Below are 12,500 nucleotides of genomic sequence, written 5' to 3' on the forward strand. Positions count from 1 at the left end.
TACTAATATGCTTAAATTCGGCGGGTGATCCTCCCTGATCTGAGGCCAACGATAAAAAGTGGGAGGCAGACGCGATATCCGTCAGCGCTACTACGACGCTACACGGACGTCGAGTCCGCCTACGCTTCACTTTCATATTTTATCATAATACACATCATATTATTATGACAAAAATAATATATTATACTACGAGCGCTTTGAATGCGGCTCGGCTTATATGCGAAACAGTTCACGACACATTCTACACGAGACATATCATACGAGCGTCGCGCGAGAAGCGTCCACAACGGTTTCACACCGAGTCGCGCACACGTAGAACATAATACAGGTAAAATTTTCAAACGGATAGCGTGCACGCAATGCGCTCGCTAAACCGTCACATGCTCACACACGCGTGAAAACACGCGTGTGAACAGTGTGGATTGTTGTTTTTATACAGCCGGCCCTCAGACAGGAGTGGTCCTGGATATTTCTCCACGGACCGCAATGTGCGTTCGAAATGTCGATGTTCAAATGTGTCCTGCAGTTCACACTATGACGCGCAGTTAACTGCGTTCTTCATCGACCCGCGAGCCAAGTGATCCACCGTTCAGGGTAATAGTTTATTATAATGTTTTCGTTTCATAATCAAAGTGTTGTGCGCGTTCTTTTATGTAACGTTTGCGTGCGTGTACATAGGTTAAAAAATATGTACCGCGGCGCTTTCGCGAATCACTCTAACACGTCATACACTGACATGTTAGAGGTATTCGTTTTTTTTTTTAACGGATGCAGTCACATTCACGCGTCCCACGACACTCGTTCGTACTAATACACAAACACACACGAGGCGCGTATGCGAGTAGTGCGAGAGTGCGCAGTGCGTCGTTACGTTAATGATCCTTCCGCAGGTTCCCCTACGGAAACCTTGTTACGACTTTTACTTCCTCTAAATGATCAAGTTTGGTCAACTTCCCAGCAACGCCGACGGCCGTGAAGCCACCGCGTGTCGGTCCGAAGACCTCACTAAATCATTCAATCGGTAGTAGCGACGGGCGGTGTGTACAAAGGGCAGGGACGTAATCAACGCGAGCTTATGACTCGCGCTTACTAGGAATTCCTCGTTTATGGGGGATAATTGCAAACCCCAATCCCCAGCACGAAGGAGTTTCAACGGGTTGCCCGGGCCTCTAGGCCAGGGAGAACATGTTGATTCCTTCAGTGTAGCGCGCGTGCGGCCCAGGACATCTAAGGGCATCACAGACCTGTTATTGCTCAATCTCGTGCGGCTCAAAGCCGCCGGTCCCTCTAAGAAGAATTTTAATACGCCGCCAGTGAGTTGCGCGACCCGAGAGCCGCGCACACCTAAATGACGACGCCTATTTAGCAGGCTAGAGTCTCGTTCGTTACCGGAATTAACCAGACAAATCGCTCCACCAACTAAGAACGGCCATGCACCACCACCCACCGAATCAAGAAAGAGCTATTAATCTGTCAATCCTTCCGGTGTCCGGGCCTGGTGAGATTTCCCGTGTTGAGTCAAATTAAGCCGCAGGCTCCACTCCTGGTGGTGCCCTTCCGTCAATTCCTTTAAGTTTCAGCTTTGCAACCATACTCCCCCCGGAGTCCAAAATCTTTGGTTTCCCGGAAGCTGCCCGCCGAGCCATTGTAGTAACGTCGGCGGATCGCTAGATGACATATTTACGGTTAGAACTAGGGCGGTATCTAATCGCCTTCGAACCTCTAACTTTCGTTCTTGATTGATGAAAACACCTTTGGCAAATGCTTTCGCTGATGTTCGTCTTGCGACGATCCAAGAATTTCACCTCTAACGTCGCAATACGAATGCCCCCAGTTATCCCTATTAATCATTACCTCGGAGTTCTGAAAACCAACAAAATAGAACCGAGATCATATTCTATTATTCCATGCACGAAATATTCAAGCGGCATTTTGAGCCCGCTTTGAGCACTCTAATTTGTTCAAAGTAAAATTGTCGGCCCACCTCGACACTCACTGAAGAGCACCGCGATAGGATTTTGATATTGAACCGGCTTTTAACGACCGGCTCACCGACGATATGCTCCGCAAACGTGTCAGTATCACCGCGGATGCGGTGCACCGACAGCGCGGCGCACAAATGCAACTACGAGCTTTTTAACCGCAACAATTTTAGTATACGCTATTGGAGCTGGAATTACCGCGGCTGCTGGCACCAGACTTGCCCTCCAATTGTTCCTCGTTAAAATATTTAAAGTGTACTCATTCCGATTACGAGGCCTCGTAAGAGTCCCGTATCGTTATTTTTCGTCACTACCTCCCCGTGCCGGGAGTGGGTAATTTGCGCGCCTGCTGCCTTCCTTGGATGTGGTAGCCGTTTCTCAGGCTCCCTCTCCGGAATCGAACCCTGATTCCCCGTTACCCGTGACAACCATGGTAGTCGCAGAAACTACCATCGAAAGTTGATAAGGCAGACATTTGAAAGATGCGTCGCCGGTACTGGACCATGCGATCGGCAAAAGTTATCCAGATTCATCAAAATTAACGACTTCAGACGCCAGGCCCTCCGTCGATTGGTTTTGATCTAATAAAAGCACTCATTCCATCACTGGTCAGAGTTCTGATTGCATGTATTAGCTCTAGAATTACCACAGTTATCCAAGTAACTGAGTAAGATCTAAGGAACCAAAACTGATATATTGAGCCATTCGCGGTATCGCCTTAATACGGCTTGCACTGAGACATGCATGGCTTAATCTTTGAGACAAGCATATAACTACTGGCAGGATCAACCAGGGAGCTAACTAAAGCTTCCGCTAGAGCCTCAAACGTAACACGACGATGCCGCCGCGACGTTTGCTTCTCTATATAATTATATTATGTGCGCGAGGCGTGTTTAAATAACATGATATGTGACAGCGGCGACCGTCACACGCACACTATTCACACACACACACACGGGCGCGCACACGTGGATAAATCTGAACACAGTCAGTTTAACCGTTGAAAGTATCATCTTAACGAGACACCCCTCAACAATTCCCATTCGCATCAAGCGAAGGAAAAATTTTAATATCGGTCAACTTTTATGACGCAAACGATCAATCTACGCACGGAGAGTGGAAGGATCGAAAATTGCGACCAAGTTTTGGAATATACGTGTGTTTCACACACACACGTATAAACATCTGATAAAAGCCCATTGGACATCACAAACGTGTGCGATGTGAGCATTAAAAATTTTCATACTGCCGTTCAATAGTCGTAGTATATTTTTCACGGTCTGCGCTCCGAGAGTGTATCAAGATGCGTAATATTTATTACACTACACATATAAAATACAATCTACGAAACTGACAATCTATCAAACCGTCGGCAGACGCAATGTTACTACAGCTACTACTACTTCTTCTACTACTACTACTACCACACTACTGAACACTGATCTTCTGATTTGAAGAGTTTTTGTTGTTCCATAAAATACTAAAGATTAAAAACTGTATCGCGCCGTTTGCACAACACACGCTTTTATAATATCATCTTTGGTCTTTTATTATTTTATAGAACTAACACTACTCTACAATTCTGTCAGACTCACCACCAAACACCAACCCCAACCCCACATCAACGCCACACCGACACGCGAACTGCGGCAACGAGGAGAGCGCAGAGCACACACGGGCGACGCGGTACAACAGCGACGAAATAATGATACATACACATACGTACACAATCTCTCGCTGCGCACGCGCATCGCCCCCCCGTCTTCGCTAGCCTCGCGCACCGATTGTCTCGCATCCCGGCAATGGTGTTTCTGCTTGTTTAATTTTTCACGTATCACGCACGGCATATGTACATACATACATACATACATACATACATACGCCGCGCGCGACTAACGCCTCGTGTTTTCAAGGTCAAGTCAAAAAACTTTGTACGCGTGCAGTTACGGCGGGCAGTCGTCAAAAATAATTCATGATTATAAATTTCGTGGTCCATATTAAATAAATTATAAACAACAACAACAACAACAACAACGACAAAAGAGGGCGTTAATTTTTGATAGACATAAATTTGAACCTCAATGTAATAATAGTTAGGTTTGTGTGTAGGTTAGGTTAGGTTAGGTTAGCTTTTTAAAACTAAATTATTTCTGGCCACGAAATTTATAATCATAATATTAGCTACATTTCGTTTCTCTTTTCTCAGAAAATTCGAAAATTTTAAAATTCGAAAAAATTCGGCTATTCAACAACAACAACAACAACAAAAGAGGGCGTTCATTTTTGATAGACATAAATTTGAACCTCAATGTAATAATAGTTAGGTTTCTGTGTGACGATTTAATAGTTAGGTTTGTGTTTAGGTTAGGTTAGGTTAAGTTAGGTTAGGTTAGGTTATGTTAGGTTGGGTTAGCCTTTTAAAACTACATAAATTATTTCTGGCCACGAAATTTATAATCATAATATTAGCTGCTTCGTTTCTCTTTTCTCAGAAAATTCGAAAATTTAAAATTCGAAATAATTCGGCTATTCAAAACAACAACAACAAAAGAGGGCGTTAATTTTTGATAGACATAAATTTTTGAACCTCAATGTAACAATAGTTAGGTTTGTGTTTAGGTTAGGTTAGGTTAGGTTAGGTTAGCTTTTTAAAACTAAATTATATCTGGCCACGAAATTTATAATCATAATATTAGCTGTTTCGTTTCTCTTTTCTCAGAAAATTCGAAAATTTTAAAATTCGAAAAAATTCGGCAATTCAACAACAACAACAACAACAACAACAACAACAACGACGACGACAAAAGAGGGCGTTAATTTTTGATAGACATAAATTTGAACCTCAATGTAATAATAGTTAGGTTTATGTGTGACGATTTAATAGTTAGGTTTGTGTTTAGGTTAGGTTAGGTTAGGTTAGGTTAGGTTAGGTTAGCCTTTTAAAACTAAATTATTTCTGGCCACGAAATTTTTAATCGTAATATTAGCTGTTTCGTTTCTCTTTTCTCAGAAAATTCGAAAATTTAAAATTCGGCTAAATTAAAATGCACCTTCCTATTTTTACCCCTTCTAAGAAACAAACATTTTGTACTCAACCGTTTTCATATTTAACAGGATTTCTAATTAAGAACACATACCGCAGAATAAACATGCCCAGTATTTTTCCTATTTCGGAGTTATACCACCGTATTAGGATATTAATCTATAAAATTCGTATCGTATTACGGCGGTATTTTATTTCTTATTTTTTGGGTAAAAAATGACTTACAAAAATATGAAGCAAGCTATTTAAATAGTGGGTGTAATAGTAGGAAAATGCTATAAACAATACAACATACAAACTTGAACGGCTTATTAAGACGAAAAACTTAGTTTATAAAATACTAGCTTATGAATAGTAAATGTAATATGTAGGAAGACTCATCTTTCAACATTAACCGTATTAAGCTAAGTCTCTACTACATGACCCATTCTGGAGACCTTAAGATGACTAAGCAAGTAATTATAAGTTCTAGAGTGGGGAACAGTTAAGAAAACACCGATTTAGAAATTATTTTTATTCAACACGGACTATATTCTGGAGACCTGATGATGACTAGGGTGGAGAACATCTCACCTACAGAGATATAAAGGATTATTTGACGTAATTCTATAGAACGGCCTCTACCATGTCATGGTGTATCTAATGGTAATGGTGACCAGGCAAATGTATTTAGCGTTCTCTGTATATCTCTTCATACCTAGTAGGAATAATATATGCATGCAACCTACAAAATAGGGGAACGGACAAGAAATCACGTTTTTTTTCGACTTGTTATGTATGTATTTTGTAGTTAGTTCGAGGTTAATTTTTTAAATCCTATAGTATATGGATTGTTTTGGACCCTTAAAATATACGATAGAACAGCAATTAATCTTTTTTTTTTAAATATTCAAATATTCAATGTCTGGTTACTGTTTTAAATCTGTCAAAAATTATCGCCTTTCAAAAACAACACGAAATTACAAACAGATTTTTATTTATTTACATACCTCTTTTTAACTTTCATTTCATTATCTGCACATGTAAATACCTATTACAATCTGGTTTAATTTAACAAAACGTTAAATTCGGTAAATTTTAGCGTTATTTTAAAAAAGAAAAACCGCACGTACAGTCCCCCGTCCGAGTCGAACTGACACCGTCAAATTTCGTCGAAAATATGCAATAGAGGTGAGGTTTTATGTGGGTTTTATTATAAATTCGAGTTTTTTCTTGATAATTTAACGATAATAATGAAAATTGAAATTGATAAAACAAGCAATACAAATTGTTACAAATATCATAACATATTTTTTGGTATAAATTTCATGTATGAAATATGTATATGTAGCGGTTTTCCTAACAAAATGCGTTTTATGTTAGTAAAGGGGTTGATTTGTATGTATTGCACGCCTCATAAGCGAAGCGTTGAGGTGGGTACTACTGTCACTTCGCGCAAAACATCTGATTTTTCAAACTTAAAATGTCTTTATGTATCATACATTGCACTTGTAAGATAATACATACACACACATATTAAGAAAAAACACTATTTTTAACGTTCATGATATTTTTGATGTCATATTTGTTATTTAAACTAGTTAAAAAACAGTTTAAAAAAGTTCTGTCTTGGACGTCCGTGTGTCTGTATGTGCGGATCCTTTTTCTTGTTAACACGATAGCGACCGAAATACTTTACTAATCGAGTCTTTTTTTTTCTCTTACGCTTGAGTATGCTCAGGAATAGAACCCTTTCATTTTTCAGGGTCTGATTCGATGTGGTTTAACTGTTATTAAATAAACAAAAATAATAATTAATAAATATTTATTAAAAAAAAATTATGAGGCGTGCACTTTTGGATTTTCCAAATTATTTTTTTTATGTTTAGGCCGTTCTAAAATGAAAAGTAAACAATACACTTTGTTAATTATATCCTTGAGTATCACATATATTTTTTTTAAGACAATCGTACCAACAGTTTCCTCAACAAAATTCAATATGTATAAGGTGTTTTTCGATTTTGACCATAGTGATCACCTAAAATAATTATAATATTATCATTACTATGATAGATGATAACATCATTATTGTTGTATAATAATACATAATATATAGTTAACTGGGCGATTATCAAATTACGTATTGAATAAAACAATCTATTAAAACCTTTTTAGTTTTACCAAAAACAATCATTGAGGTTTTACGAAAAATTAAAAACATTTTTGTCAAACCAAATGTCACTTTAAATAATTATATTGACATTAATAAAATATATATTAATATAATAATTACTAGCGGTCCGCCCCGGCTTCGCCCGTGGTACATGTTTACGTTTTCTCTACATAAGAACCATCCTCGTACTTCAAGGAATATAATAAAAAAGAATTATCGAAATCGCTTCAGCCGGTTTCGAGTTATGCGCTTACCAACACATTTTGCGATTCATTTTTAGGGTTCCGTAGCCAAAATGGCAAAAACGGAACCCTTATAGTTTCGTCATGTCCGTCTGTCCGTCTGTCCGTCTGTCCGTCTGTCACAGCCGATTTACTCGGAAACTATAAGTACTACAGTGATGAAATTTGATGGGAATATGTGTTGTATGAACCGCTACAAAAATATGACACTAAATAGTAAAAAAAAGAATTGGGGGTGGGGCCCCCCATACATGTAACTGAGGGATGAAATTTTTTTTTTCGATGTACATACCCGTGTGGGGTATCAATGGAAAGGTCTTTTAAAATGATATAAAGTTTTCTAAAAAACATTTTTCTTAAAGTGAACGGTTTTTGAGATATCAGCTCTCAAAGTCGTAAAAAGTATGTCCCCCCCCCTCTATTTTTATAACTACGGGGTATAAAATTCTAAAAAAAATAGAGGTGATGCATGCTAATTAACTCTTTCAACGATTTTTGGTTTGATCAAAGTATCTCTTATAGTTTTTGAGATAGGTTGATTTAACTGTAATTTATTATATTTGCTGCTACGGAACCCTTTGTGCGCGAGCCCGACTCGCACTTGGCCGGTTTTATTATATATATTATTAATTAATTATTAATATTTTATTCAATAAATACATAGGTTAAAATGAGTGTAACATTCAGTAAGAAGAAAAGAATCAAATACCATGATTTGGTTTATGACAATACGGATAGAGATTCGATTCCGAAGCGTGGATATTATTCGGAATTGGTTTCGAACATGATGAAAGAGGATCCTTCTAAAGAAGTGTATGCAAAAAAACGCATGAAGCTTATGTTACAGGTACTTTTATATTTATATTAATCATAACTAGGTTTTGGCCCGCGGTTCGCCTGCGTTGGAACTTGACAAATTATTTACTACTAGCCGCCCGTCCCGGCTCCGCTCGGATTGACACAGAATAAAAAACATCATAAAATATAGACTATGTTCATCAGGTAGGAATGAAATGGTAAAATATGTATTTATTTTTTAATCGGGCCAGTAGTTACGGAGCCTATTCAATCTATAAATCTATACTAGTTTGTTTGAACGCGCTAATCTCAGGAACTACTGTTTACTGATAAAAATTATTTCGGTTTTAGATAGCCCAGCCCATTTATCGAGGAATTATTATTATGCTAAGACCAACAGGAGCGGAGCCACGCGGGTGAAACCGCGAAGCGCAGCTAGTTAAGTGATATGTGACAGAATACAGTAGATTCACATGCACTCCAATTATATCATTCATCATTAAAATTGATTTACAGGCCAAAACAGATAAACTAGCGCCAATGTCGGTTTCACTGCCGAAGCCGCAGAAGCCCAAACTGCTTAGCTGCACCACCACCAGGAAGATGGACTACATAATATAGAGAAGATGAGAGCATTGTAATATGTTGTATTTATTTATATTATTAGTGTTCTTTAGTTGTTAGTGTGCTTTATTTACCGTTTTTACCTTTTATTTATTCCGTCTTTGCATAGTAAATAACCTTTTACCTTTAAAGTTTGATCGTAATCGAGCAAAAAACTAAGTACAATTTCTTATATTTAACTTTTGTAAAAGGTAGTTCAATCTTTAACGTAAAATTAATTTTCATTATTTTAAGACGGCCGTATTTAATAATCCTGTAATAATTAATAAAAATAGTAGGATCCAACTTCTAAAGCTCGCCGCAATTAAAAGGAAAAACTTTTTAAACTTAATTATATGAAGGAGTTGTATCAATTATTATTATTAGTCTCGATAGAGCGGTAACTCTCGTTAATTTTAAATGAGTTCACTGGATTTGGTTAAATAACAAGTTTTTTTGTATCAAGGCTTAATAAATAAAAACTTTAGAATATTCATTGTAATATTCTAAAAAAGGAGTGGCTAGATTTTAAGGATTTGTGTTTTATGCTGGTTCAGTAGATTTTCTTTATCTGGAGAAGGTTACGCACAAAACATAACTTACCGTAGAGCGTATTGAATTAGGGTTTATTACTTTAACAAAAAGTTTATCAGCCGTACAAATAAAAACTTGCTTATTCAAACCTTATGCAATGCATAGATATTATGATAAGAATAAATAAAGAATAAGGATGTCATAATTTCTTACAAATAAATTTGTAATGCTCACGCTATGCAATAGGCGCAAAGCGGCAACGTCGCAATTCATTAACAAAATTATGAAAAACATTGAAATTGTCTACGGTTAAGCCTTGGTGCTGTCATTGTGCTGACGCTCGTTTGACTTCGTCGATTTTGTTGTGAAGTTTCATCATACGATGTTCTGTTTATTTATTTTTTAAATATTTATTGGAAATAATTTAAATATATCATTAAATATGCAAGCAAATGATAGATAACGCTATCCAATATCTTGAGAACAGAAGATAAACCCACCTTGAGATAGAGAGTTGCCAAATAACTGGTACTCAAAACATACAACTCCAGGCTTAGAAGATTTATATTTTCAACGAAAGTGTATATTATTGTGATAAGTTTAGAAATAAGTTTTATGTATGTATGGTTTGGCGCATGTTGTAAATAAATAAATCATTATAAATATCAAAAGGGTTTTTCATAATTTCGTATATTTTGACATTTCATACAAAATTTTCCATTTCAATAGGTACGTAATGAAATTATTAATTTGCTCAACTTTTTCTACTTCCCGTATTACTCTCATTGCTAAGATTGAAAATTGCTTCTAAAACTTGTAAAACACAGCACAATGTACTAAAAGATATGTTATAACTCGGTTATGTCAGACTTATACTAGGGTGGTAGCCGTAATAAGGACGGAATAGCATTAGTATGAATACTTATTACGAAGTTATACTAGGTTACATTTATTTCGTGTTTATTTGTATGATTTTTCCTTATTCTTAGTTTATTCTTTGCATAAAATGCTATATTTCGTTTATTTGTACGGCTGTATATGTATAAGAACGTTCACACAGTAATTGTGAAGTTTAGTACATAGATTATCTAACATTAAATATTACCTTACATTAAATAGAAATAGAAATAGAAAAATTCTTTATTGAAAAAGTTTTAAAAATAATAGTTTAAATATGGGTAAATTAAAGTTAAAATTTGGGTAAATTAAAGCCTGTGTTAGTTCAAAACTGTGTTACAGGCTTTAGAATCCCCTCACAATTTTAGTAGATTGGTTGCCTTTTTGAACTTAAATAATTTTACAATTTCAACAAAAAAGATTGCATGCATGTATGTTTGTGTGTGTGTGTGTGTGTGTGTGTGTGTGTGTTTATTACGTGTGTATAATGAAATAATAAAAATAATTTAATAGTTTCTATTAAATATATGAACGTAATAAATTATCTTACCTACTTATTTAACATTGCTTATTTTAAAGATAAATAAACAGATTTATTTATTAAAATTACTCAGGACGTTATTAGAATGAAAATGTTTTTTCCCCAGCAATTCCCGTTCGAGACGTTTGTACCAAAGTTGCAGTTTCTAAGCATAGTGCTTCCGAAGGAGTTACCAAGGCTGGTCAAAATTGAACGACTTAGGAGAAAATTCCTTGCTGCTAATATAAAGGTAATGGTAATGATTACATGTTCACAATTTGTGTCGTCTATTAACTAAAATATTTTATCACAATTATTCATAGAAATCAAAATAATTGTTATGATAGAATGTAGAGCCTAGAGGATTATTATAAACTAGCTGTTCCCCGCGGTTTCACCCGCATTGCTCTGCTCCTGTTGGTCTTAGCGTGATGATATATAGCCTACTAGCTTTCCGCACGCGGCTTCGCCCGCGTTTTCAAAGAAAAACCCGTTCCCGTAGGATTTCCGGGATAAAACCTATCCTATGTCCTTTCTCGGGTATCAAAATATCTCTATACCAAATTTCATGCAAATTGGTTCAGTAGTTAAGGCGTGATTGAGTAACAGACAGACAGACAGAGTTACTTTCGCATTTATAATATTAGTATGGATATAGCCTTCCTCCATAAATGGGCTATCTAACACCGAAAGAATTTTTCAAATTGGACCAGTAGTTCCCGAGATTAGCGCGTTCAAACAAACAAACAAACTGATACACAAAAAGCTATAAGAAGCTGAATCAAAACAACGACAACAACAAAAGAGGGCGTTAATTTTTGATAGACATAAATTTGAACCTCAATGTAATAATAGTTAGGTTTATGTGTGACGATTTAATAGTTAGGTTTGTGTTTAGGTTAGGTTAGGTTAGGTTAGGTTAGGTAAGGTTAGGTTAGGTTAGGTTAGGTTAGGTTAGGTTAGGTTAGGTTAGGTTAGGTTAGGTTAGCTTTTTAAAACTAAATTATTTCTGGCCACGAAATTTATAATCGTAATATTAGCTGTTTCGTCTCTCTTTTCTCGGAAAATTCGAAATTTTTCAAAATCGAAAAAATTCGGCTGTTCAACAACAAAAATAGGTACCTCAATGTACTAATAGTTTGGTTTCTGTGTGACGATTTATTAGTTAGGTTTGTGTTTATTTATTTATTTATTTATTTTACTTATTTTATTTATTTGTTTCAGATTAATAATTTAAATCCATATATTTGTTAGTAAATTGGCCTTAAAAAACTATGTTAGTATTAGAAAAGAGAAACGAAACAGCTAATATATATATACGAAACAGCTAATATGTAGTTTTAAAAAATTACTAACCTAACCTAACCTAACCTATCCTTTTCCACCTTATAGAAAATTTTCCTGACGTATAGAAATTTTCCTGGCTTATATAAGTTTTCCTGACGTATAGAAATTTTCCTGGCGTATGGAAATTTTCCGGACTTAGAAAAATTTTCCTAACCTAACCTAACCTAACCTAACCTAACCTAACCTAACCTAACCTAACCTAACCTAACCTATCCTTTTCCACCTTATAGAAATTTTTCCTGACGTATAGAAATTTTCCTGGCTTATATAAATTTTCCTGACGTATAGAAATTTTCCTGGCGTATGGAAATTTTCCGGACTTAGAAAAATTTTCCTTACCTAACCTAACCTAACCTATCCTTTTCCACCTTTAGAAATTTTT

At 36.1% G+C, this 12,500-nt stretch overlaps 3 non-coding genes across 3 annotated transcripts in view; all 3 read right to left on the reverse strand.

The window, feature by feature from the left end:
* Positions 1-48, reverse strand: part of LOC149474876 (large subunit ribosomal RNA) — a 4,012-nt gene extending 3,964 nt beyond the window's left edge. Inside the window, exon 1 of the ribosomal RNA XR_016318245.1 lies at positions 1-48. This exon is cut by the window's left edge and continues 3,964 nt beyond it. This is a non-coding gene — a ribosomal RNA (large subunit ribosomal RNA).
* Positions 49-440: 392 nt separating this feature from the next.
* On the reverse strand, positions 441-597 carry LOC149474877 (5.8S ribosomal RNA). Its single transcript, XR_016318202.1, has one exon. It is a non-coding gene; the product is annotated as a 5.8S ribosomal RNA (ribosomal RNA).
* Positions 598-873: 276 nt separating this feature from the next.
* LOC149474878 (small subunit ribosomal RNA) lies at positions 874-2,778 on the reverse strand. Its single transcript, XR_016318223.1, has one exon. It is a non-coding gene; the product is annotated as a small subunit ribosomal RNA (ribosomal RNA).
* Between the last annotated feature and the right edge of the window lie 9,722 nt (positions 2,779-12,500).

The sequence above is a fragment of the Colias philodice genome, unplaced genomic scaffold (genome assembly GCF_061535455.1).
Source record: "Colias philodice isolate Cphi_HAF_F1 unplaced genomic scaffold, ilColPhil1 Martin Lab GWU primary ptg000018l_1:1-1108441, whole genome shotgun sequence".
NCBI lineage: Eukaryota > Metazoa > Arthropoda > Insecta > Lepidoptera > Pieridae > Colias > Colias philodice.